This window comes from Phoenix dactylifera, chromosome 17, assembly GCF_051530095.1.
Source record: "Phoenix dactylifera cultivar Ajwa chromosome 17, Ajwa_hap1_PhDact_Kaust_v1.1, whole genome shotgun sequence".
Lineage (NCBI taxonomy): Eukaryota > Viridiplantae > Streptophyta > Magnoliopsida > Arecales > Arecaceae > Phoenix > Phoenix dactylifera.
Genome location: NC_143206.1, coordinates 9,556,433 through 9,562,916, shown reverse-complemented (window position 1 = coordinate 9,562,916; position 6,484 = coordinate 9,556,433). Strand labels below are relative to the sequence as shown.

Genomic DNA, 6,484 nt, shown 5'->3' with positions numbered 1-6,484 from the left:
GGAGGAGGAGGTAGCTTCATCTTGGAAAATAATATTCATGTCCAACGAGGTACAGAACACTCACTGATTAATAAATTTAAGAGACCTTCTTTTCTGTAAGGATTGCTGCATGAAATGCAAAGAAATGGTTTCACACCCAAATCATATATAAACATGATAAACCTGATCAGAAGTGCAAGATTTTGCACCGAAATGATCAGGTTAGGTCCAGATCCAATTTGACCTAGGCTTAAACCTAAACTGTCTCTAATTCTGAGATTTAGACGTAGACCTAAGTCACCAGTTGCCGGGTCTGGCTCGGGTGAGTTATAAACTCCAAGGCCAGACCTAGATTTTTAAACTAAATCTCAGGGGGTCAAACTAGTTTTCTATGTGGATGATTGGATCAGGTTCGATTTCGTGAGATCCATATCTAGCCTAATTGATGGATCATAATTTGAGACACATGATCAATACATAAATCTTATCTTTGGTTATGGATCAAATATTAATCAAATTGATTGCGGTCCATCCAATCCACTTGCAACCTTAAACCGACAGTCCAAATAGGTTCTTGAACCCTCTCTGTGTCTTTGTGCCACAAGAGGAAAACTTAGGGCTGCCAAACAAGTGAACTTTTCATGAGCCATCTAGTGTTATGCTCCAAATCTGCAAACACATTGCATCTCTCATGCAAACATAATACATCTATACTTGGCAGGGCATCGGTGTGTAATTAAAAATGACATGCTACTCAAGGTCTATATGAGCATGAAAGTATGATCATGGAGAAGGCTTACATGTGGCAAAAAGATGAATAGGTGAATAAATACAATGATAAACATCAATGTACTGATAATAGCACAGCACAGCAGCAGCTCTTCTTGTAATTGAAATATATATATATATATATACACACACTACTTTGGTATTCTCAAAAAAAAAAAAAAAGAGCATACTGTAGCCAAATATAAGCAATTTCTTTTTCCTCAAACAAGACCATCCTGTTTTTCATAGAAGCTGAAATTATCATGTGTTCTCTTTCACAAAACTCAGCAGCAACCAAACAACCTGTTCAAAAAAGGAACCATCTTGTTTCTTAAGCATATGATATCCAGAATTAGAGCAGAAAATGGCAATAGTACTTCCAAAAATATTATATATGCGAAAGCTTAACTCATCATACATCACAAAAGGCAGCTTCGACACATAAATATAGATGCCTCATAAATTAGCAATATACGACTAAGTTTGTTCTACTTATCCCCGCAACCGATACTATCAACCTATATTGGTGATTCTAGATGTCTCTACTCCTCAATGGTCGGTAGGTAGAGCTCAGTCAGTGCGAGAAAGGACATCGAACCGAATAGGCAAATTGGGAATCCGGCCGATAAAAAATATTGATTCTTCATTTAGAATCTCTTCCCGACCAGGCCAGGCTTCGCATCAATGACGGAATCGGTCATCGGCAACTTTTCTGAGTCTTTCCGTCATCCTATCCTACCTCCAAGCATTTCCTCACGCACAGGCCTATGGGCTTAAGCAAGCCCCTTAAGAAAAGTCTTTCATTTCTTGTTCGAGTTTCGTTAGTTGAACATCATTTCTCGTTACTTGTTACGGTTGGTTTGGTTGAGTCCCGGGTTGCCTATTTGACTACCAGTCAATGAATAATTGATTGATTAGCAACGAGAAAATACTTTTTAGGCTAGTCAGGTGTACGTACTTAGTTCACAGTCGATTGATATTCATCTATATTAGTCGACTGAACAGAACATCAAGGAAGAACAATATGTAGAGAAGTATCCTTACACTGCTTGTATCTCTCAATCATTTCCTAGCACTGCGTCCATGACAGAGATAACTTCCCCTCATTGCTTGGGAAATCATCTGAATCAATCTCAGGCTGGGCCATGCTTCTAACAAACTCCATAAACAAAGGCCAATGTTCTGATGAGAAGAAGCGAGCACCCATTCTTAGATACACAAGAGAATCAAAGCTTGACTTCACTATAGATAGACTATCCTAAATTTTAAGGAAACCTTCTGCATCAAATGCCAATGAACGCAGAATTTTCCCCGGACACCCTCAACCCATGCTTCCAACAAACCCATTCATGCTTTCAGGTAGCAGTGTGACCGGGCTTGGCCTCGGCCATGAGGCTGTTCTTGGTCCAAGAGGTCCATGCCTGGGACAATCTTTATGCACGAATTCCTGGTAAATATCTTGGTGATCGCATTATACCAATCCTTGCTGTTTTGTTAGAGTATCCGACAGTCAATTAAGCTGCTCGGGACCGAGTGTCCTGCCACAGTGCCACCATTGCAAAAGTGGCACCTTTAGAGGTAATCACTGGCAAATCATCGAACATTTTCCGCGCAGTGGACAGCATGCGATCCTGAGCACCCCGAGAGGAAGAAATTTCCATAGGGGCTCTCTCAGAAGCCACCATTTTCCCTCAAGTTGTTGGAACCTGGTGAATGGTTGGACTCCGGGGCATCAAGTGGGGCGGAAAGGCCCCAAAATTTGTTCCCTGACTCCTCTGTGTCTCGTTTGAGATTGGCGAGTACGTATTTATCATAGCACTAGAATTCTCCAATGCCCGTAAGCCGATGGCTTCCACTGGATGGAGAGAATGAAGGGTATTGGAGCTCGCCGCTGAGCCACTGGGTCCCAGACTCACGAAAATGCTAGAAATTGGGTGGAAAGAGAAATAATCATGGAATTTACGTCAAAAAAGGAAGAAGAGTATAAAGGTGGAAGCTTTTGATCAAAAGAAGCATAAAGGTGGAAGCTTTTTGCTTGTCATAGTGGAGCCGATGAAATCGGAGAATGTGGAGCAGAAGCTCCGAAAGAACAGCTTGAGGGGTTGCCGACAAGGATGGGCAGGTCGCCGGTAGCAAGGGAAAGAAGTCGGGGTGGCAGCGACCGAAGCAGTTGGTGAACAGGAGTTTGGGGTCGGTCTCGGCGAGGCGAGCGACCCAATCGGGGGAGGGGAGGGAATTTTTGGTATAACGACCGATAAAATCTTACATGATGCTCCGGTGAGTGCTCAGCGAAGATGGAAAGAAGGATCAAATTTGCAACGAATTTTATAGTGGAGTCAACCAGTAATTTTTGTGGTGTATGGAATGTAAATGCAGTCAAAAGATAATTTTTTTCCAATTACCCAAAAAACAGGTAATTATTTCTTCCTTTTAACTACGTGGGGCATGCAACATATCAAAATAAAGATTTGGAAATTACTATATTTTTTTGCTTATAACTAGGCTTTGAACAGTATTGGCAAAGATGGTGATTCGCTGTATTCAGATCTGTAATAGATTTTTTCTTATTCTAACATTAAAGGTATGCGGAAGAAAGGGACATCTTTAAAAAAATGGTTAGATTTTAGTATCCATAGTACAAAGTTGTATTCTTTCTATCTATATCTTTTTTTTCAAAAATTCTCATTTGATCTTTGTTTTAGATGTAAATTGATTTTTAAAATCTTAATCAATGCTTGCAACTAGTGACGATGAAAGAGGTGGGTCGTGGCATGTAGTGGTGAAATAGTGGTGATGGTGAAGTTGTTGATGGTAAAGCAATGATGAGAAATTTTTAAAAAATATTTTTATTTTCTTTCAAATTTTATGAGTATATTTAAAAAAAGACAATAATAAAGAATAATTACAAATATGTTCTATCCTAAATTTTTGTTTTTATATTTTTAAAAAGAGGCAAGAAAGAAAAATAATGCAAGATAATACCTTATGTTATGAAAGATTGATCAGAAAACTATAAACAATATCTATTTGTTATTTAAAATTTAGGCGAATCTCGCATGATTTTCATCTTGCATTCCAATCCACCTTTTAACAACTCTTTCTATTTGGATAGTAACTTTTCAATATCTTTTTTTATTTTAGTGGATGATAGATAGGGCAAAAGGTGGTTGCAAACTTAAATTCATTATCAATTAATTTATATAAAATATTTCTTTTACTTTCTCTTTTTAACATCTGTGTATTTAAGTTTTCTCTTATCTTCTTACAAAAGGATTGAAGTATTTAAGTATCCATGCTAAGTTCTACATGCAAGCTACTTTTCTTTTGTCTAATATGATTTTTGTTTGTAATAATAGTTTAGGTTTAATATTGGACAGGTACATTGCTTTTAGGAAAAAACATGAATCTTAATGAGGCAAAATGAATGGTCATTATTTATGTTGTCTAAGGCATACATATTTTGATAAGTATTTCAAATTCATAATAACTTTATCTATTATTATATATAATAACATAAATGAGAATGAGCTATGCTCTTGACTTTACTAAAAATATCAAAAAGGCATATGAACTGCAAATCTAATAGCTGCTAATAAAGACCATATTTAATAATGCAACGCAATGCTACTTCATAATGTTTATGCTTCCTTGTGCTTACACGGTGTTTGGGGATTGATAAGATTTACAAGGTTTCGCTGATATATTTATTTTAATCCATATCACTTAATCACCAATGATATAAAACCTTGCACCCATCATGTAATATAAAGGTTGGCCTCTTCAGTAGGGATTGCACATAATGTTACCAAGCATATATAGTAAAAGCCTACTATCTATTTAGTTAAAAACCCTAAGATAAAGTCGTATATTAATCTTTTCTTAGAAAATTCTATGTGAGTATTTCAAGAAAATTAAAAAACCCCAAATACAATCATCTTCTATGTTGTATAAATTAAAGAGATATTTATTTAGAGTGATAAATAAAACTTTAATTGAAAGGCTTCTAAAAATTTTTAAAAGCCTATCATCCATTGAACAAAAACTTATTAATATAAAGCCATCCATTAATCCATATGTGATTGTTTTGGGAAAATTAAAAAGCTCCAAATACCTTCATATTTTGTACCACATAGATTGAAGATATATCTATTTAGAATGGTAAATAGAATTTTAATTGAAATATTTCTAAAATTTTTTGAGCCTATCATCTATTCAGCAAAAGAAATTTAAGATAAAGCCATTTATTAATCTTTTCTTAGAAAATTCCGCATGTGAGTGTTTCAAAAAAATTAAGATATTCCAAAATATCTTTATCTTCTGTACCACATAGATTAAAGAGAAATTTACTTAGAGTAATAAATAGGACTTTACTTGAAAGAATTCTAAAAAATTTTACTAGGAACGAATTGAGAGAGATATGAGAATATTGATAATAAATAGAAGGTAGGTAATCAAATCAAGAAGAATATGAGAATATTGTGGGAGATGTACAAGAAGAACTAGTCGCTCTATCTCTTGCCTTAAAAGACTCACGTCATTCACCGCTACTTTACATCATCCTTCTTTTTTTCAAATCTCAAATCTCTACTTATTAGCTGCTATAAAAGAAAAATAATAAAAAAATCTATTTTGAGTTTGTAAGTTCTTGCTTGGATGCCTTTTCCTCCGATATATATTATCATACATGGTTTACTGAGCTTTTATTCTATTATGGCATGGATAGTTTTTCTGTTATAAGTCCTTACTTGGATGCCTTTTTCCTTATATATATATATATACACACCATCCACTATTTATGAATTAGCATATAAGTTCTTACTTGACATGATCTCTTTTTCTCGAACAGACAGTGTTATTCTTATAGTATCTCTTCTTTTCCAGCTATGGATGGTATATAATATTAACATGCAAAATTAAAGTAAATTCTTTCTCAAAATCTATTAAGTTATCCTAGAAGAAAGCTACCTAGCTAATATTAGGTATGCAATAGTCCAATATTATGCCATCATTGATAAAAATTATGGAATCATTTCAACTATTCTTTGGACTACAATGTACATATTTCTTCATATTATGAGAAGTAAATTTTTTCTTAAAACATCTTAAATTAGAGATTAGGTAAGTGGATCATTATTTGATTCTTTTATTTAAAAAAATAAATTTTATTTTTAGAAATAGAATACTCCAAAGCAAATTTATAATATGTAATGATGTTCTATTGTGTCCATATCAAAGCCATCTTGGAAGTAACATAGAAGGGGGTGACATGGTTGGTTTCATGGGAATCTCTAGCTTCCCATTTTCAAATTTGTCCTCCACCACCAACAACAACCATATATATTTAATCATTGTAGGGTGACTATCACACATTAAATTTCTAATGAACCTACTAAGCAACCGAGCCATTTTAGGTGGTGTATGGTTATAAGGACTAAAATATCAGAATTAGAATTTGGAAGGCGATGGAACTTGGATGATATTAAATTCAAGATGAAAAATTTGATTCATCTAAGGTTCCTCATAATTTATGTCAAAACACTACTTGATAGCAATTGCTATGTTCAGTGATCAAAGAACAAGGTTTTAGATGGAAATGTGCCACCCCAAGGATGATCCAAATTGGATTTAGTTGTGCATTTGGAGCCATATCAAGCACATTTGTTTATAGGCTATATCAAGCGTAGAAGAACGGTCAATCATTGACTTAATTTTTGGATTTATTTATACCACATTAAAT

The 6,484-nt window shown here is 34.7% G+C and overlaps 1 pseudogene; it reads right to left on the bottom strand.

Annotated features, from left to right (window-relative positions):
* Positions 1-1,787: 1,787 nt before the first annotated feature.
* Positions 1,788-4,864, bottom strand: LOC148699628 (inactive beta-amylase 9-like; annotated as a pseudogene).
* Positions 4,865-6,484: the final 1,620 nt, after the last annotated feature.